Raw genomic sequence first — 21469 nt, 5'->3', positions numbered from 1 at the left:
TTGACTTACACCTTCTAGAGCACGTTGGGTGGCACGGGATACATGCGGATGTGCATTGTCCTGTTGGAACAGCAAGTTCCCTTGCCGGTCTAGGAATGGTAGAACGATGGGTTCGATGACAGTTTGGATGTACCGTGCACTATTCAGTGTCCCCTCGACGATCACCAGTGGTGTACGGCCAGTGTAGGAGATCGCTCCCCACACCATGATGCCGGGTGTTGGCCCTGTGTGCCTCGGTCGTATGCAGTCCCGATTGTGGCGCTCACCTGCACGGCGCCAAACACGCATACGACCATCATTGGCACCAAGGCAGAAGCGACTCTCATCGCTGAAGACGACACGTCTCCATTCGTCCCTCCATTCACGCCTGTCGCGACACCACTGGAGGCGGGCTGCACAATGTTGGGCCGTGAGCGGAAGACGGCCTAACGGTGTGCGGGACCGTAGCCCAGCTTCATGGAGACGGTTGGTTGGTTGGTTGTTGGGATGTTTAAGGGGGACTAAACAGCTAAGGTCATCAGTCCCCCATTCCAAAAACAGGCGAGACAGGGTCACGAAGCAGGTAAAACCCTAGAGGGAAGGAGACTCCCCCCAGGCACTACAAGAACACAAATGCAACAACGAACACTACAGACAAGAAGAGGACAGACAAACACCAGACACTAACATACAGAAGAAAAGAAGATGGCTGGAAACTGGTTGACTGACCGCGAGACAAAAAAAAGGGAAAGAGTCAACCAGCAGACTATACACCAAAACAGCAACAAATGTAAAGAGACGCGAGGACAAAAGACACAGAATGGGAAGGTGCAGGACCTCCCTAAATCGAACCATAAAAAGGACTACCACGGATAAAATGTAAAACATTGTCAGCCATGGAGGCATCGTCAGATAAAACCAAAGCCAAAGTGCCCGGGAGATTAAAAGATTGCCGGAGTGTGCGCAGTCGAGGACACTCCAGCAAAATGTGGCCGACCGTCAGCCGGGACCCACACCGACACAGAGGGGGATCCTCCTGACGCAACAGATGGCCGTGCGTCAGGTATGTATGGCCGATGCGCAGCCGACACAGGACCACCGAGTCCCTGCGACAAGCCCGCAAGGAGGAACGCCACACATCGGTCGTCTCCTTGACAGCCCGCAGTTTATTCGGGGCTGTCATGCCACGCCACTCAGCAGCCCACATCCCAAGCACCTTACGGCGCAACACCAGCTGCTGGTCGCGAGCCGTAAGGCCGATCTCCAAAACTGGGGCGTCGATCGCCCCTTTGGCCAACCTGTCGACACGTTCGTTCCCTGGGATGCCAACGTGACCCGGCGTCCAAACAAAGACCACCGAACGTCCAGAGCGGGTAATGGTGGAAACAGACTCCCGAATAGAGGACACCAGAGGACATGAGGGATAGCAGCGGTCGATGGCCTGGAGGCTGCTCAGGGAGTCACTGCAGATGACAAGGGACGTACCTGAGCAGGAACACATATGCTCAAGAGCGCGCAATATGGCCACCAGCTCTGCAGTAAAAATACTGCAGCCAGCCGGCAAGGAGCGCTGTTCAACGTGGGCGGCATGAGCAAAAGCGTAGGCAGTGCGACCATCAACTAGGGAACCATCGGTGTAGACAGGCTCACAGTCCGAAAATGAGGCGAGGAGCGCAAGAAAACGGCGACGGAGGGCCACAGGTGGAACCGAGTCCTTGGGTCCCTGTGCCAAGTCCAGACGGACGGACGGACGGGACAAGCACCAGGGAGGCGTAGGTGCGCGGACCCGGAAGGGAGGCAGAAGAGGGAATGATCCCAGTTCGGACAGCAGGGACTGGACACGGACAGCTATGGAAAGCCCAGACCGAGGTCGCCGTTCGGGCAGGTGGAGGACCGAGACAGGGAAAAGCAGGCGACGATGGGGATGGCCTGGCGAGCAATGAACGTGGACAGCATAGTCGGCGAGCAGTCGATGGCGGCGAATCCGCAGCGGGGGAACCCCGGCCTCCACCAGTAGACTATCCACGGGGCTCGTTCGAAACGCGCCAGTTGCAAGCCGAACCCCACAGTGATGTATGGGGTCTAACAACTTCAACACTGAGGGTGATGCAGACCCATAGGCCAGGCTCCCATAATCAAGCCTGGACTGCACAAGGGCTTTGTACAGTCGCAACAGCGTGCAGCGATCCGCACCCCAAGATGTGTGGCTGAGGCAGCGGAGGGCGTTGAGATGCCGCCAGCACCTTTGCTTCAGCTGAGTAATATGAGGAACCCATGTGAGCCGGGCATCAAACACGAGTCCTAAGAAGCGGCAAGTGTCCACCACTTCAAGCAGGTGGCCGTCAAGGTAAAGTTCAGGATGAGGGTGGACCGTCCGACGCCTGCAGAAGTGCATAACTCGAGTCTTGGCTGCAGAGAACTGAAAACCGTGAGTCAGAGCCCACGATTCTGCCTTGCGTACGGCTACTTGCAGCCTGCGTTCGGCGACCCCCGTAGTCGTGGAGCTAAATGAGATGCAGAAGTCGTCGGCATACAACGAAGGAGACACCGACGACCCCACGGCTGCAGCCAGACCATTAATGGCCACTAGAAATAACGAGACGCTCAACACCGAGCCCTGCGGGACCCCATTCTCCTGTGTATAGGATGAACTAGAGGCGGCACCGACTTGTACCCGGAAAGAGCGGTGCAATAGAAAGGTCTGAAGAAAAGCCGGGAGTCGACCACGAAGACCCCACTCATGCAACGTAGCAAGGATGTGATGCCTCCATGTGGTGTCATACGCCTTCCGCAGATCGAAGAATACGGCAACGAGATGCTGACGTCGGGCAAAGGCCGTACGGATAGCAGATTCCAGCCGCACCAAATTGTCCGCTGCAGACCGGCCCCGACGGAAGCCACCCTGGGATGGAGCGAGGAGACCGCGCGATTCAAGGACCCAACACAAACGCCGCCCCACCATACGTTCGAGCAATTTGCACAAAACGTTGGTGAGGGTAATGGGACGATAGCTGTCCACCGCCAGTGGGTCCGCATCGGGCTTCAAGATGGGGACAATAAGACCCTCACGCCATTGCGACGGGAACACGCCCTCGCTCCAAATGCGGTTAAAGATGGTGAGGACGTGTCGCTGGCAGTCCCTGGAAAGATGCTTCAGCATCTGCGCGTGTATACCGTCTGGTCCTGGTGCTGTATCAGGGCAGTCGGCGAGGGCAGCAAGGAATTCCCGCTCGCTGAAGGGAGCATTGTATTTCTCAGAACGACGCGTGTGGAACGATAACGGCGTCCGCTCGGCTCGCTCCTTTAGAGAGCGAAAGGCGGGGGGATAAGTTGCAGTCGCAGAGCTCTGAGCAAAGTGCGCAGCAAGGTGTTCAGCAATCGCGGCAGCGTCCGTGCAGACAGCGCCGTCCAAGGAGATCCCAGCGACACCCATAGGGGTCTGGTGTCCATAAATCCGCCGTATCCGGGACCACACGAGCGAGGGGGAGACACGAGAGCCCAAGGATGAAACATACCGCTCCCAGCACTCCTGCTTACGCCGTGCAATAAGACGACGGGCGAAGGCACGGAACCTCTTAAAGGCGATGAGGGTCTCGAGAGACGGATGCCGCCGATGACGCTGGAGGGCCCGCCGACGGTCGCGAATAGTTTCAGCAATCTCCGATGACCACCAGGGTACAGCCTTCCTCCGAGGGAGTCCAGAAGAGCGGGGGATGGCAGCCTCGGCCGTCGAAATGATGGACGTGGTTAAGTCACGGACCACATCGTCAATGTCACCCTGCGGGGGAGACTCAACGGTTGCCGCGGAAGTGAAACTCGGCCAGTCAGCCCTGTGGAGAGCCCAGTGGGGCAGGCGCCCAGAAGAATGACACTGGGGCAGTGACAAATAGATGGGAAAATGGTCACTACCACACAGGTCAGGATGCACTCTCCAGTGGAGAGATGGGACAAGGCCGGGGCTGCAAAGAGAGAGATCGATGGCCGAGAACGAGCCGTGGGCCACACTGAAATGTGTGGGAGCACCGGTGTTCAGGAGGCTAAGGTCGAGCTGAGCCAACAAATGCTCCACGGCACGACCGCGGTCATCGGAGACAGTCCCACCCCATAGAGGGTTGTGGGCATTGAAATCGCCCAGCAACAAGAAAGGTGGAGGCAGTTGTGCTATCAGAGCAGCCAGGACATGCTGTGCGACAGCACCATCCGGTGGTAGGTAAATACTGCAGACGGTAACAGCCTGTGGCGTCCACACCCGAACAGCAACAGCCTCTAAAGCTGTTTGTAGAGGTACAAACTCGCTGTGTAGAGAGTTAAGGACATATATGCAGACGCCACCAGACACCCTTTCATAAGCTGCCCGGTTCTTAAAATAACCCCGATAGCCACGGAGGGTGGGGGTTCGCAGTGCTGGAAACCAAGTTTCCTGGAGAGCAATACAGAGGAAAGGGTGAAGGCTGATAAGTTGGCGGAGCTCAGCTAGATGGTGGAAGAAACCGCTGCAGTTCCACTGGAGGATGGTGGTGTCCATGGCTGGGAAAGGCGTGACGGGACTGGGAAGGCAGATTACGCCGACGGGTCACCTGCTGCCTCCGATTGAGCACCCGCGCTAGTGTTATTCATGGCGTCTGAGGGACCGCCGAGATCGAGGTCCTGAGCGGACGCCAGAATCTCCACCTCGTCCTCCGAGGCGGAGCTTGTAGTAAGCGGTGGGACAGGTGCCACCGCATTGTTGGTATTCTTGGGGACTTGCTTCTGGTTCTGTTTCTGTTTCGCCCATTGTGCCTTCGGTGGTTCAGGCTTGGAGGGCTTAGAGGGCTTCACAGGGTCAGTCTCAGGGACAGAGGACGACCGGGAGGCCCTACGACCAGGGGCTGGTGGTTGTTTGAGCCACTTGCCGGTGTCTGCTGTCCCGCTGGTCGGAACTTGTGAAGGGAGGTCCCCAAGGGACCCCTTCCGTACGAGAGTAGCCGAAGAAGTCTTACGCTTCTCCGGCTGGGAAGGGGGGACTGATGTCCCCGATGGTTGGGAGGTTGTTGCTCCTGGAGAGGATGGAGCAGGAGCAACAGGGTGTGAAGTGCCCCCCACGAGCAAGGGGGCTGGTGGATGCTGACCGATCTTAGAGCCGATTCGTGATGATGGCAGAACCGTCGTTGCAGCAGCGGCGTAGGTTGACGTCATTGCCACAGGATGGAGCCTCTCATATTTCCGTCTAGCCTCGGGGTAGATCAGCCGGTCCAGGGTCTTATATTCCATTATCTTTCTTTCTTTCTGCAATATCCTACAGTCCGGCGAGCAGGGGGAATGGTGTTCTCCGCAGTTAACACAGATAGGAGGCGGGGCACATGGAGTATCGGGATGCGAAGGACGTCCACAATCCCGACACATGAGGCTGGAAGTACAACGAGAGGACATGTGCCCGAACTTCCAGCATTTAAAACACCGCATCGGAGGAGGTTCAAATGGCTCTGAGCACTATGGGACTCAACCGCTGAGGTCATTAGTCCCCTAGAACTTAGAACTACTTAAACCTAACTAACCTAAGGACATCACAAACATCCATGCCCGACGCAGGATTCGAACCTGCGACCGTAGCGGTCCCGCGGTTCCAGACTGCAGCGCCTTTAACCGCACGGCCACTTCGGCCGGCATCGGAGGAGGGATATATGGCTTCACATCACAACGGTAAACCATCACCTTGACCTTTTCGCGTAATACATCACCTTCGAAGGCCAAGATGAAGGCACCGGTGGCTACCTGATTATCCCCCGGACCCCGATGGACGCGCCGGACGAAGTGAACACCTCGTCGTTCGAGGTTGGCGCGTAATTCATCGTCGGACTGCAGAAGAAGATCCCTGTGGAATATAATACCCTGGACCATGTTGAGACTCTTATGCGGCGTGATGCTAACTGAAACATCCCCCAACTTGTCACAATTGAGCAACCTCCGTGACTGGGCAGAGGATGCCGTTTTGATGAGCACAGAACCAGAGCGCATCTTTGACAAGCCCTCCACCTCCCCGAACTTGTCCTCTAAATGCTCCACAAAAAACTGGGGCTTAGTTGACATAAACGATTCTCCATCGACTCTCGTGCACACAAGGAACCGGGGTGAATATTCTCCACCGACTTCTTTTGCCATACGTTCCTCCCATGGAGTGGCCAGGGAGGGAAATGATCGCGGTTCGTATTTCCTGCCGTTGAGGTTAGACCTCGATCGCTTAGAGACTGCTGGTGGAGGCCCACCAGCGAGAGATGATGTACCACGCTTCATTGCGGGTCATCCACTCTGATGCCACCTACTCCGACCAAGGGCCCTCCCCACGGGCGCCACCCAGCCGCAGCAATAGCCACCTGGCAGGATGGCCATTGCCGGGAGTCCCGATGCCCCAGAGAGATGGGCATCTACTCCTTGGCATACGTGGGGAGTTAACGGCGCAGGCATCAGTAGAGCGATCCCTGTGTTGTCAGGGGGCTACAACCAAGAGGGTACATGGCGGCCCCACCACAACGGACTGGCTACCGTGCTGGATCTTAGGTGCAAAATGTCCAACGTCGTCGTCGCAGTTAAAAGAAACACTGCAGAGTGCAGCGTGGTAATCGCCCAAGAGATCGAAAACGAGCGGGACATCATTGCAACGACGAGAAATCCGGCTCAAGGTCTAATTGCACGACGGATACAGTGCACCATGTAAGGCGCCCTTCCCCAATTGGCTCGCTCTTCGGAATAATTTAGAAATATGGAGGTCAAACCCGAGAGGGGACCATCACGTAAGGCCGAAACATGTGAGACTCCTTTTAGTCGCCTCTTACGACAGGCAGGAATACCGCGGGCCTATTCTAACCCCCGAACCCGCAGGGGGCTCATGGAGACGGTTGCGAATGGTCCTCGCCGATACCCTAGGAGCAACAGTGTCCCTAATTTGCTGGGAAGTGGCGGTGCGGTCCCCTACGGCACTGCGTAGGATCCTACGGTCTTGGCGTGCATCCGTGCGTCGCTGCGGTCCGGTCCCAGGTCGACGGGCACGTGCACCTTCCGCCGACCACTGGCGACAACATCGATGTACCGTGGAGACCTCACGCCCCACGTGTTGAGCAATTCGGCGGTACGTCCACCTGGCCTCCCGCATGCCCACTATACGCCATCGCTCAAAGTCCGTCAACTGCACATACGGTTCACGTCCACGCTGTTGCGGCATGCTACCAGTGTTAAAGACTGCGATGGAGCTCCGTATGCCACGGCAAACTGGCTGACACTGACGGCGGCGGTGCACAAATGCTGCGCAGCTAGCGCCATTCGACGGCCAACACCGCGGTTCCTGGTGTGTCCGCTGTGCTGTGCGTGTGATCATTGCTTGTACAGCCCTCTCGCAGTGTCCGGAGCAAGTATGGTGGGTCTGACACACCGGTGTCAATGTGTTCTTTTTTCCATTTCCAGGAGTGTATATCACAATAGCATACTCACCTCCATAGTGGGTTACGGTTCTGGAGTCTGGGCACACAGGCTCACGAGGGTGGTGCCCGCCATGACAGTGAGAAGAGTGCAGAGGAACATGATTATGAGATCAATGGGGGCTTACAGGACCACACTGGGAGGAGCCCTATTAGTCATAATGGGACTCTGCCCCTTAGATATCAAAATTCGAGAGCAGGCCGCGTGGTACTGGGCAAAAAAGGGGAACTTAGATAAAATAGAGGAAATTCTGGGAAGTAGGACTGAAAATAAAGTTGAGATCAGGTTAAGAGGGGATCAGCTGTGGCAACATTCATGGGCAAGCGAAGAAACAGGGCGTAGAACGTTTGACCTATTGCCAGATGTTAGGGAAAGAATGGGAATGACATATTTCGAACCAACCAGGGGACTGATTCACTTTCTCACTGGACATGGACCCTATCCGACATACTTGTGTCGTTTCGGGATAAAGGCGACACCCACGTGTGACTGTGGTGTTCCGGAGGGTACTCCTGACCATGTAGTCTACGAGTGCCCCCTTTTCAATGATGTGGCCTCTGTGTTAAGAGACCAACTACCAAACAATGACACATTCAGACTGCTGAGACAACACGACAACTTTCAGATTATTAACGAACTGGCTAACGCGGTATCACAGAAAGTCTTAAGGGACTACCTGCGAGAACCCAACTAGCATCTTACTAAGACATTTTAAACACCGATGAAGTCTAGTACCCTATTCCCAAACCGCCTGAGCGCGGAAAGGCCGACTTCTCGAGTCTAGAATCCGCCGCGCTTCGGGACTAGGGGGAGTGGGGTCCAGTAATACACCTACTTAGACAACGCACCCAACCTAGACCTTAGGATAAGTTTAGTCGTAGGATCTAGTTCTTAGATATTATTCGTAGGAACCTGCAGCGACTAACACCATGGCCTGCCCAGTGTCAGGGGCACGCTCATTGGGGTTAGCTCAATGAGCAAGGCCTTACAGTAGGTTTATATTCTCAGCTGACATCTGTAACGCTGCAGGCTTTAGTGACTAGTCCATATTTAGTTAGGTTACCACTTACCACTTAATAACATTTTACATTGCCGATTGTAGTTCCATAAGTGCTCTTACTAACAAGTTACTAATCATATGTAAAATAGCTGCAATAAATGTACAAATGTTGAAGTATTACGGCCCACTAATCATATAAGGTAGTGGGCTACATTGTATAATTAATAAGCTTTGGAAATAAAGAATTTTTTTTTAAAAAAAAAAAAGAAAAAAAAAGACAGAGTCCCGACCAGAGATGGAAGGGACGCTTTTATTAGATCAAAACCAATCGGTCGGCTCGTCCGGTCCGTTTGCCTTGGTGACTCTGAATAACTTTGGGCTGATCGCACGGTCCTCGTACCGGCGACGCATCTTTCAAATGTCTGCCTTATCAACTGTCGATGGAAGGTTCTGCGCCTACCATGGTTGTAACGGGTAACGGGGAATCAGGGTTCGATTCCGGAGAGGGAGCCTGAGAAATGGCTACCACATCCAAGAAAGGCAGCAGGCGCGCAAATTACCCACTCCCGGCACGGGGAGGTAGTGACGAAAAATAACGATATGGAACTCATCCGAGGCCCCGTAATCGGAACGAGTACACTTTAAATCCTTTAACGAGTATCTATTGGAGGGCAAGTCTGGTGCCAGCAGCCCCGGTAATTCCAGCTCCAATAGCGTATATTAAAGTTGTTGCGGTTAAAAAGCTCGTAGTTGGAATTGTGTCCCACGCTGTTGGTTCACCGCCCGTCGGTGTTTAACTGGCATGTATCGTGGGACGTCCTGCCGGTGGGGCGAGCCGAAGGCGTGCGACCGCCTCGTGCGTGCTCGTGCGTCCCGAGGCGGACCCCGTTGAAATCCTACCAGGGTGCTCTTTATTGAGTGTCTCGGTGGGCCGGCACGTTTACTTTGAACAAATTAGAGTGCTTAAAGCAGGCAAGCCCGCCTGAATACTGTGTGCATGGAATAATGGAATAGGACCTCGGTTCTCTTTTGTTGGTTTTCGGAACCCGAGGTAACGATTAATAGGGACAGGCGGGGGCATTCGTATTGCGACGTTAGAGGTGAAATTCTTGGATCGTCGCAAGACGAACAGAAGCGAAAGCATTTGCCAAGTATGTTTTCATTAATCAAGAACGAAAGTTAGAGGTTTGAAGGCGATCAGATACCGCCCTAGTTCTAACCATAAACGATGCCAGCCAGCGATCCGCCGCAGTTCCTCCGATGACTCGGCGGGCAGCCTCCGGGAAACCAAAGCTTTTGGGTTCCGGGGGAAGTATGGTTGCAAAGCTGAAACCTAAAGGAATTGACGGAAGGGCACCACCAGGAGTGGAGCCTGCGGCTTAATTTGACTCAACACGGGAAACCTCACCAGGCCCGGACACCGGAAGGATTGACAGATTGATAGCTCTTTCTTGATTCGGTAGGTGGTGGTGCATGGCCGTTCTTAGTTGGTGGAGCGATTTGTCTGGTTAATTCCGATAACGAACGAGACTCTAGCCTGCTAACTAGTCGCGTGACATCCTTCGTGCTGTCAGCGATTACTTTTCTTCTTAGAGGGACAGGCGGCTTCTAGCCGCACGAGATTGAGCAATAATAGGTCTGTGATACCCTTAGATGTTCTGGGCCGCACGCGCGCTACACTGAAGGAATCAGCGTGTCTTCCTACGCCGAAAGGTCGGGGTAACCCGCTGAACCTCCTTCGTGCTAGGGATTGGGGCTTTCAATTGTTCCCCATGAATGAGGAATTCCCAGTAAGCGCGAGTCATAAGCTCGCGTTGATTACGTCCCTGCCCTTTGTACACACCGACCGTCGCTACTACCTATTGAATGATTTAGTGAGGTCTTCGGACTGGTACGCGGCATGCCGATGCTACCGGAAAGATGACCAAACTTGATCATTTAGAGGAAGTAAAAGTCGTAACAAGGTTTCCGTAGGTGAACCTGCGGAAGGATCATTACCGACTAGACTGCATGTCTTTCGATGTGCGTGTCGTGTCGTGCAACACGCTACCTGTACGGCTCGCAGTAGCCGTGCGCCGCGTGCGGGACCACGCGTGCTTCTCAAAACTAACGGAAAATGATGTGTGGTACGAGCGCTGAAGCTCTGGAGCGGCTGGCCTGCGGCAACTGGTGCCTCGCGCCGGTTTTGAATGACGTTCGCCTGAGTGCCTGTGGATCCGTACGACGCCCATCGGCCGTGAGGCCGTTGGACACAAAACACTGGAACAGAGGCCGTCGGACGCCTCAGTCCCGCCTATGCAACTGTTTTGAAAGAGACAGTGGAAACTGTAAAAAGATCACCCAGGACGGTGAATCACTCGGCTCGTGGGTCGATGAAGAACGCAGCAAATTGCGCGTCGACATGTGAACTGCAGGACACATGAACATCAAAGTTTCGAACGCACATTGCGGTCCATGGATTCCGTTCTCGGGCCACGTCTGGCTGAGGGTCGGCTACGTAAACTGAAGCCCGCGGCGTTTGTCCCGCTTCGGAGACGTGGGAGTGTCGTGCCAGCCTGTGGGGCCGGCCATGTCCCCTGAAACGAGCGATGCGCGCCCATCACCTGGCGGTTCGCATACCAGTACTGTCTCGGTAGCGTGCACAGCCGGCTGGCGGTGTGGCGTGCGACACCTCGTACAACGACCTCAGAGCAGGCGAGACTACCCGCTGAATTTAAGCATATTACTAATCGGTGGAAAAGAAACTAACAAGGATTCCCCCAGTAGCGGCGAGCGAACAGGGAAGAGTCCAGCACCGAACCCCGCAGGCTGCCGCCTGTCGTGGCTGCCTGTGGTTGCTTGAGAGTGCAGCTCCAAGCGGGTGGTAAACTTCATCTGAGACTAAATATGACCACGAGACCGATAGCGATCAAGTACCGTGAGGGAAAGTTAAAAAGAACTTTGAAGAGAGAGTTCAAAAGTACGTGAAACCGTTCTGGGGTAAACGTGAGAAGTCCGAAAGGTCGAACGGGTGAGATTCACGCCCATCCGGCCACTGGCTCCGCCCTCGGCAGATGGAGCCAGCCGCCCGCGCGGAGCAATCCGCGGCGGGGTCGTGTCCGGTTGCTTTTCCACTCGCCGCGGGGTGGGGCCGTTCCGGTGTGCGGTGGGCCGCAGTTCTCCCCTAGTAGGACGTCGCGACCCGCTGGGTGCCGGCCTAGGCCCGGGTGCGCAGCCTGTCCTTCCGCGGGCCTCGGTTCGCGTCTGTTGGGCAGAGCCCCGGTGTCCTGGCTGGCTGCTCGGCGGTATATCAGGAGGAGTCGATTCGCCCCTTTGGGTGCTCGGGCTCCCGGCAAGCGCGCGCGGTTCTTCCCGGATGACAGACCTACCTGGCCCGGCCCCGGACCCGCGCCTCTGTTGGCTCGGGATGCTCTCGGGCGGAATAATCGCTCCCGGCAGCGGCGCTTCAGCTTTGGACAATTTCACGACCCGTCTTGAAACACGGACCAAGGAGTCTAACATGTGCGCGAGTCATTGGGCTGTACGAAACCTAAAGGCGCAATGAAAGTGAAGGTCTCGCCTTGCGCGGGCTGAGGGAGGATGGGGCTTCCCCGCCCATCACGGGGCGGCGGCCTCTGCACACCCGGGGCGTCTCGTCCTCATTGCGAGGTGAGGCGCACCTAGAGCGTACACGTTGGGACCCGAAAGATGGTGAACTATACCTGGCCAGGACGAAGTCAGGGGAAACCCTGATGGAGGTCCGTAGCGATTCTGACGTGCAAATCGATCGTCGGAGCTGGGTATAGGGGCGAAAGACTAATCGAACCATCTAGTAGCTGGTTCCCTCCGAAGTTTCCCTCAGGATAGCTGGTGCTCGTACGAGTCTCATCCGGTAAAGCGAATGATTAGAGGCCTTGGGGCCGAAACGACCTCAACCTATTCTCAAACTTTAAATGGGTGAGATCTCCGGCTTGCTTGATATGCTGAAGCCGCGAGCAAACGACTCGGATCGGAGTGCCAAGTGGGCCACTTTTGGTAAGCAGAACTGGCGCTGTGGGATGAACCAAACGCCGAGTTAAGGCGCCCGAATCGACGCTCATGGGAAACCATGAAAAGCGTTGGTTGCTTAAGACAGCAGGACGGTGGCCATGGAAGTCGGAATCCGCTAAGGAGTGTGTAACAACTCACCTGCCGAAGCAACTAGCCCTGAAAATGGATGGCGCTGAAGCGTCATGCCTATACTCGGCCGTCAGTCCGGCAGTCACGGCCGGTCCTTGCGGCCGGCCGCGAAGCCCTGACGAGTAGGAGGGTCGCGGCGGTGGACTCAGAAGGGTCTGGGCGTGAGCCTGCCTGGAGCCGCCGTCGGTGCAGATCTTGGTGGTAGTAGCAAATACTCCAGCGAGGCCCTGGAGGGCTGACGCGGAGAAGGGTTTTGTGTGAACAGCCGTTGCACACGAGTCAGTCGATCCTAAGCCCTAGGAGAAATCCGATGTTGATGGGGGCCGTCATAGCATGATGCACTTTGTGCTGGCCCCCGTTGGGCGAAAGGGAATCCGGTTCCTATTCTGGAACCCGGCAGCGGAACCGATACAAGTCGGGCCCCTCTTTTAGAGATGCTCGTCGGGGTAACCCAAAAGGACCCGGAGACGCCGTCGGGAGATCGGGGAAGAGTTTTCTTTTCTGCATGAGCGTTCGAGTTCCCTGGAATCCTCTAGCAGGGAGATAGGGTTTGGAACGCGAAGAGCACCGCAGTTGCGGCGGTGTCCCGATCTTCCCCTCGGACCTTGAAAATCCGGGAGAGGGCCACGTGGAGGTGTCGCGCCGGTTCGTACCCATATCCACAGCAAGTCTCCAAGGTGAAGAGCCTCTAGTCGATAGGATTATGTAGGTAAGGGAAGTCGGCAAATTAGATCCAGAACTTCGGGATAAGGATTGGCTCTGAGGATCGGGGCGTGTCGGGCTTGGTCGGGAAGTGGGTCAGCACTAACGTGCCGGGCCTGGGCGAGGTGAGTGCCGTGGGGGGTGCCGGTAAGTGCGGGCGTTTAGCGCGGGTGTGGTCTGCTCTCGCCGTTGGTCGGCCTCGTGCTGGCCGGCGGTGCAGGATGCGCTCCTGTGCGGCGTTCGCGCCCCGGTGCTTCAACCTGCGTGCAGGATCCGAGCTCGGTCCCGTGCCTTGGCCTCCCACGGATCTTCCTTGCTGCGAGGCCGCGTCCGCCTTAGCGTGCTCCTCCGGGGGCGCGCGGGAGCGCGGATTCTCTTCGGCCGCCATTCAACGATCAACTCAGAACTGGCACGGACTGGGGGAATCCGACTGTCTAATTAAAACAAAGCATTGCGATGGCCCTAGCGGGTGTTGACGCAATGTGATTTCTGCCCACTGCTCTGAATGTCAACGTGAAGAAATTTTAGCAAGCGCGGGTAAACGGCTGGAGTAACTATGACTCTCTTAACTCTCGATGACTCTCTCGACTGTCACCTTACGTGCTGGTGGGAACAACATCCCAGCACTGGCGATGGGTGATACCTTCGAGTATCTGGGCCTGCAATTCTCCACGAGCGGACGCAGCCTTTTTCATCCTCGGCGGGAGGTCGAGAAGCAGATGAACATCATCAAGCGTGCACCACTCAAACCTCAGCAGCGGCTTTTTGCCCTTCGTTCTGTTATCCTCCCGGGTATTTTCCATGGCCTCGCCCTGGCGAGGACTCGTCTTGGGGCCCTCTCGTCCCTTGATGTCTGTGTCCATGCAGCTATTCGATCTTGGCTGCACCTGCCAGCAGATACGCCTGTCGGCTACTTACACGCCCCCATCTCTCATGGGGGCTTGGGGGTACCTGCAGCCCCCTGGCTTGGCCCCCTACTTCGTAGGAGAAGATTGGCGAAGATGCAGGGACTGGGTACGGCTGCGGATGATTCTTCCCAGGACTCAATCCAGCGAGAAATTCTTCAACTGGACCACGCCCTGCAATGGCAGGGGAAGTTATAAAGTCCAGTTACCAGTTGGGCCGGTGTTGGGCTGACCGCCTGCACTCGTCGGTCGACGGCGCTGCGCTACATAAGTCTGCCCGAACACCAGGGCAGCACTGTTGGGTCTCTAACACCCGACAGTTCGTAACAGGCCGCGACTACATCTCATACCTGCGTGTCCGTATTAATGCCTTACCTACTGGGGCACGGCTACTACGTGGGAGGGAGGGTGACACCAGCTGCCGCGCTGGCTGCAATGCCACGGAGACTGCCAACCATGTCATTCAACAGTGCTGGAGAAGCGACGGGGCTCGCATTGCTCGACACGATGCTATGGCGTCCTATCTGGCGCGAGGCCTCCGCCGCAGAGGCTACAATGTTCTCCTAGAGCCTCACCTTCGTACATCTGAAGGCCTGAAAAAGCCAGACATCGTGGCAGTCCGTGACACTGCAGCTTTTGTCATCGATGCACAGGTGGTTGGCAACAACCTTGATCTTGATAGGTGTCACCGTGAGAAAGTAGCCGTCTACGACAAGCAGGCTGTTTATGATAAGGTGCGCGAGCTGTTTCCAGTGGTGAAGGAAACCACCACCACGTCGGCGACCATCAACTGGCGTGGGGTTTGGTCTCCAGCCTCCGCTAAAGCATTGCAGGAGATGGGCGTGACAAAGGGCCACCTTTCAACTATGGGCACTAGAGTCCTTCTGGGCAGTACCATGGCGGCGCGGCGTTTCGAATCTATGACTGCCCCTCGCCGCCGCACGATGCCCCGCACAGGTGTTGGTTAGGGTGTTCTCAATCCTTCGGCTGCTGCCTGGCCTTCTCAGGCATAATACCTTTCTTTGTTCATGTACTTGTGTTAATTATTAAGTGTGTTTATGTAATTATGTAACATCTTGTAAACCCGCTCTGTGGGTATCCACTTATTGTGTTATTCACTGTACGTGAATAAAGATGGCTAAGATAGCCAAATGCCTCGTCATCTAATTAGTGACGCGCATGAATGGATTAACGAGATTCCCGCTGTCCCTATCTATCTACGTCTTCGTCGCGTGCGGTCGAGCGTCGCTTGCGCTCCCGTTCTTTCGGCGTTTTGGGTGGGAAAAACGTGTGCGAACGATCTGAAATTTGGCACAGAGGTTCGCGTTGTGACCATAGAAAGCGTGTAGAATTTTCTTTGCCGTCATTCAGACTGTTTTTGAGTTATTGTGACATTTTCGAAATTCGAAATTTCCGTGTTTTTTGACATATTTATCGAGTTTTTGGTGTTTGTGAAGTGGTTCATCGACGCAGACTACATCGTGCAACGTCGCTGACGCATTACCTGCATCATCCAACAGGTATTTCTATCCGTTTTTTTCAAATTATCGATGTTTTTCCTAATCCCATGATGTACCTAAAATTCCGGGATTTTTCCACCTGAGTGGGACTGAAGGGGCGCAATAACCATATTTCAGTTGATAATGCACGGTAAAGTGGTCCACTGTGCCCAGGAACTGCTCTTTTGGTGGTCGTGAGCTGCCCTTTGTCTGCCGCGCACTCCGCGTGTGTTTAGAAATCCGTTCCCATCCGTCCAGTGCAAGGGGTTAGCCAGCTTCCAAGCACACGGCGGTATTCTTGGGGTTTTTCTCTATCAGATAGTGCATAAAAAACTGTGTCTTCCTTTGTTAGTTTCAAAGTTACAGACAATCGTAGCGAAGAATACGTGGTAACCACGTGGTGACCGGAAGTTGCCGATAATCACCCAAAAACCGGGCGGAGAAAAAAAATCTGAGCCCACCGGTTTGTAAACGTCCCCATGCTCCATCGGACGACGTAGGGAAATTAGGGTGTCTCTTTCAAGATTTCGCAATTATATCGGTTTTCCCTACGGCCGCGCACACGCGTTGCCGCTCAGCCGCGCTTGCCGCGCTGTGTCTGGTCACTCGTTTAAATAGGGCCAGCGCCTTCTCGAGCAAAAAAACTGAGCATCAGGGCCGTGTACCCAGTTTTATCCCCTCTCAAATGGTGCAGTTTAAGAAGTACTTTCCTTTCATGGAGTAAGAGATCCCCTCAATTTTCTGTCACAGTCCGCAGTCCTTCACGTGGTTAAGAAACTGTTACCCAATACAAAAATAAGTTGAAGGTAAATGCCATGTGCACTGTCTAGAAACCCATTTATTACCCTCTCGATCCCCAGCGAGAAGAGGCTAGTTCTCTCTCTTACTTTCCGAACAGCAGCAACTTTTGTCCAGTGTGAGCGATAGTACCCACATGCTTAAACGCGGGTTCACATAAATCGGCACCCTGCCGCTGCTTACTCACCAATAGTATATGTATAAATATTTTTCTAGTACGTAAGATTCTTCTATCTTCACATAACGTCTTCCTCGGTTCCAATGGCTTGTAACGTTAGTAACTGGAATTAAAATAGTGGAGCAGTGCGTACCGCTCGGCTGGGAGGCGTGCGCATCCGGTTTTTCCTTCCGCTACCCCTGTTCTTAAGATACTATTTAAGAAACAAATTCTCCCGTAGATGATAGGTTGTTACTTCTGTTTTTTGGTTGTGTTAGTTTAGGACTAAGGCTTGTGGAAGTGATGTCATGTGTACCGTGCAGCTTGCCGGAATGTGGATAGAGTAATCGGCAAAATTCATGCCGTTACCAAAGCTACAAATAACCATTGTGCATATCATTCTGTAGCTTACTTCCTTCTCATTCCAAACCAGTGTTTAGTGTTTAAAGATGTCTCTTGTGCTGTAGGTTAGGCATTTAGGTTTAAAAGGAATCTTGTGTGTGCTGAGTAGCAGCGTGCGCGTGCATACGAGCAGTGACAGAAAACTGCAAGTTTTCTACCGATACAGTAGCTCTTAAAATCTTATTAGGTAATACATTGATAGTGTAGTCTTCCCCTTGTTCAAATGTGATCTTGCTTTCCATCACTTGCTAAATAAGTCTGAGAAACTAAATGACATAAATTTAAGTCACGAGTGTAGCAAAAAGCACTGCAAAAATTTTCGTTACATCTCGTATTTCTATGATAGATTAGGCAACATATTTAGCAGATAGGGTAGTGTGTTGGGCGGTGAGAATCGACTTGTCTACGAGCCATTAACGCCCTCTAGCGATATCACAGCCTAAAGGACTGAGCACACCAGAGGTACTGCCCCAAAATGGGGCTCAGCAAAGAGTGTCTCGGAGCAGCTAATGAACCTGGTGCAAACTCTGTGGTCACCACAGACAAGGAGGACTCAGGAAGATGCCCAGATCTCCAGGAAATGATGAACATCAGGGAAGAGATGGAAGCCTTCATCTTTAATGACACAAACAAGATAAACAATGGACAAAAAAGATTCATTCTAGGGAAGCTATCTGAATACGAGCAGATACTAAAGAAGTATCAGATGGAGATCCTAGAACTCAAAACAGAGTTAAGGTGCGTGAAGACCATGAAAACAAAAGCTTCATCAGAGGTCGAAAGCTATGCCAGCAAGGCAGCTGCAAAACCAGCACCTAAACAACAGCCCATAAAAACGCAACATTCGAAAGTGCTAATGATCAAGCCAGCAGAAGGTTATCAGAAAACTGGAGAGGAAGTGGAAGAAACCGTAAGAAGCCTTATTTCAACATCGTTGAAGGATGTTCGCATATCAAGATGCAAGAAGACCAGAGATAATGGCATTGTCCTCGAAGTCCCTAATGACCAGGATGTTGATAAAATCAGGAAGTGTGGTGAAGTCACACAATCTGGACTAACAGTCTCAGATCCAAAGAAGAGAAATCCAAAGTTAATAATCTTTGATGTTCCGAGGAACACAAATGAGGAGGAATTGAAAATGGAATTACATGAGAGAAACCTCGCAAGACTTAACATGCAGAGTGAGGAGGTTATGGAGGGTACCAAGGTACTGTTTAAGACTGGTCCAAGAAACAGGGAAGAGACAAACCTAGTGCTGGAAGTAACAACAAAGGTGTGGAACAGTCTATCTGAACAAGGTCGCGTCTACATAAATTGGACCTCTCACAAAGTGCAGGACTATAACAATATAAGCAGATGCTTTAAATGCCAGGGTCATGGACACACAGCAGCAAAGTGTAAAAATGCAGAAACTACCTGCGGCCACTGTGCAGAATCAGGACACACTTTCAAAGAATGCACAAAAAAGAACCAACAGGCCCAATGTGCAAACTGCAAGCGTGTGAAGAAGCCGCATACTCACGCAGTGACTGATAAAACATGCCGAGAATACATTAGGATCAAGACAATACAAAACAGTAGAATCGACTATGGACAATAACAACAATGGAGTGCCACAACGAGGAAGAAGAATGCAGACAGGAACACAGTACAGAGACATAAAAATACTACAATTAAATGGGCAAAGAGCAAGAATAGTTCCAGACCAACTGGCGCACCGAATCCTTGAGGAAAACATAGATGTGCTATTGATCCAAGAGCCCTACTGTCTCAATAATATGGTAGGTGGATATCCATCAGACTTCCAACTTATGTACAACTCTAAAGATGGTCCACCAAAGGCAGCAATAGCAACCAGATCTCAAGTGATAACAGCTATGCAGCTGACAAATTTCAGTAATACTCACATGGCTGTCGCCAGCATTAACGGAGAATTTGGGGAAATGTACATAGCCAGTATATACTGCCAATATGGGGCACCTATAGACGAATTCCTGCAAAAATTAGACACTCTCCTGGATCAGCTAGAAGGGAAACCAGTCATAGTAGGACTGGAATCGAACGCAAACTCACAAGTCTGGCATAGCTCCATGACAGATGAAGCGGGCAGAATGCTTAAAGACTTCATCGCACAAAGAGGACTAATAGTGATGAACGAAATGTCAGACCTCACAACATACTGTGGCCCAAATGGACAAAGCAACATCGATGTAACTATCTGTACTCCCCCAGCAGCCAGAGCCCTGTGCAACTGGATGATTAATGAGGAATGGACATCAAGTGACCACAGGGCTATAACATACAAAATCAAAGCACCCCAAAGGAGGAGAGACAGAGAAATTGGCGACATATAACACAAACTTTGCAAAGTGGCCCATCTTTGACAAACAGCTTGCCAAGTTCACAGAGAACTGGCCACAGGGGACAGACTGTGTAAATGGAATGGCTGCCAGACTGCAGGAAGCTATCTATGAATCCTGCAACAGATCCATGAAAAAGCGAACTCGTGTGCAGAACCCAGTTCCATGGTGGAGTGCAACTCTTGCTGACTTGAGGCGTGACACCATATCTGCACGACGTACATTACAGCGAACACGGAGAAGCAACAACCAGACTGCTACAGAAGAAGCAAAACAGCACTATAACAGGACGAAAAACAAATACAACAAAGAAATCGTCCAAGCCAAAGAGAAGATGTGGAAAAAGTGGGTATCTGACTGTGATCGGAATGATCCCTGGGCCATAGTGAAGAAAGTAATCCGGCCAAAACGCGGCACAGAAAATGTACTGAGTAACGTAAAAGTCACAGACCAGACTACAACAATAACATGGAAGGAGACTATAAGGTCATTGCTACAGAGCGTGCTTCCTGACGACAATGCAGATGAGGACACTGTCGAACAGCAGGTGGTGAAGATGGCCAACGAGGTTTATGAAAACAGTGACATAGACACTGAATTCAAGCCAGAGGAAATAGGGACTGCTATAAAGGCCTGTAAACCAGGCAAAGCGACAGGCCCAGATGAAATTGACGACAGAATAATAGAGAGGGTCTGGCACACGAGTCCCCATCTCCTGGTGGACCTATATAACAGCTGTCTGCAGGAAAGAAAGGTCCCAGATGAGTGGAAAAAGGGTAATGTGTGTATTCTGCTCAAATCAGATGAAAAACCCAGGGATGAGCCAAAGTCAGACCGCCCAATATGTCTGCTCCCTATCATAGCGAAGGTCTTAGAACGCCTAGTTGTAAATCGCCTTGACAAGTTCTATAACGAATCAGGGCTCAAGGCCCCAAACCAATTTGGGTTCCGTAAAGGTGCCTCAACTGAAATGGCCATTAGGCAGCTCCTAAGCAACGTTCAATGTGATGAAAAGTATGTAGTGGTTATCTTTGTGGACATAGCAGGTGCCTTTGACAACCTCTGGTGGCCTAGTGTCATGAGACGCCTAAGAGAAATCCAGTGCCCGCGTAACCTCTATGATCTGATAGTGGACTATTTTAAGAACAGAACAGTTATAGTTAAAAACAGGGCCGGATGTGTAGAGAAAACAGTCACCAAGGGATGCCCACAAGGCTCCATTTGTTGCCCATTCCTATGGAACCTTGTCTTCGACGAGATAGTAAACGAAAAGGAGGGTGATCAATGGACAAAAGTGGCATACGCTGATGACCTAGCCATTATCGTTAGGGGACAGAGCCGTAAACAAGTAGAAGACCGAGCAATGCGGTCCCTAAAGGAGGTAAGCGAATGGACCAAAAAGAACAAGCTAGGGATATCTAAACATAAAACATAAAACAGTAGCCATGACCATCAAAGGCAGTTTTGACAGGAATAGACCGCCAATAATCCCATTCGAGGGGGGTAACATAAAGTTCGTCTCAGAGGCCACATACCTGGGTGTAACCCTTGATGAAAGACTCCTTTTTACACCACATGTGAAAAACATCGAGAGAAAGCTAGGTGCCATCTCCGGCTTGCTATTGAGGGTTATTAGAACAGAGTGGGGCCTGCAAAAGAAGTCCCTAAAACTGATATACCAGGGCTTATGCCTCTGTGTCTGTAGATACGGTGCAGCAGCATGGGCACATCGCACAAAGCACAGGTATGTAAAAAGGATACTGGACGCAATACAAAGGCCATTTCTATTGCAGATGACCAAAGCTTGCAGGACAGTGTAAACTGATGCCCTGCAGGTGTTAACGGGAAGCTTGCCACTGGACCTAGAGGTAGTGAAGGCAGCCTTGCTATACTATGCAAGACATGAGGTGGTTGGCCTGGTTGCCGGGTTCCAAGCTCCAAGAAACATCGCTGGGCAAAATCCTAGATGTAGTACTAAAAAGAGAATAGAGTGTATGTTGCAGGAGGAGTGGCAGAACAGATGGAACCAGGGACTGACCGGAAGGGAAACATACAGCTGG

At 52.7% G+C, this 21469-nt stretch overlaps 1 non-coding gene across 1 annotated transcript; it reads left to right on the top strand.

Moving 5' to 3' along the window:
- The first annotated feature begins 10765 nt into the window (after positions 1-10765).
- Positions 10766-10920, top strand: LOC126196631 (5.8S ribosomal RNA). The gene has a single exon (XR_007539106.1). It is a non-coding gene; the product is annotated as a 5.8S ribosomal RNA (ribosomal RNA).
- Positions 10921-21469: the final 10549 nt, after the last annotated feature.

This window comes from Schistocerca nitens, chromosome 7, assembly GCF_023898315.1.
Source record: "Schistocerca nitens isolate TAMUIC-IGC-003100 chromosome 7, iqSchNite1.1, whole genome shotgun sequence".
NCBI classification, from domain to species: Eukaryota; Metazoa; Arthropoda; class Insecta; order Orthoptera; family Acrididae; genus Schistocerca; species Schistocerca nitens.
Note: the sequence above shows the minus strand (reverse complement) of the source record. Positions and strands in the feature narration are given on the sequence as shown.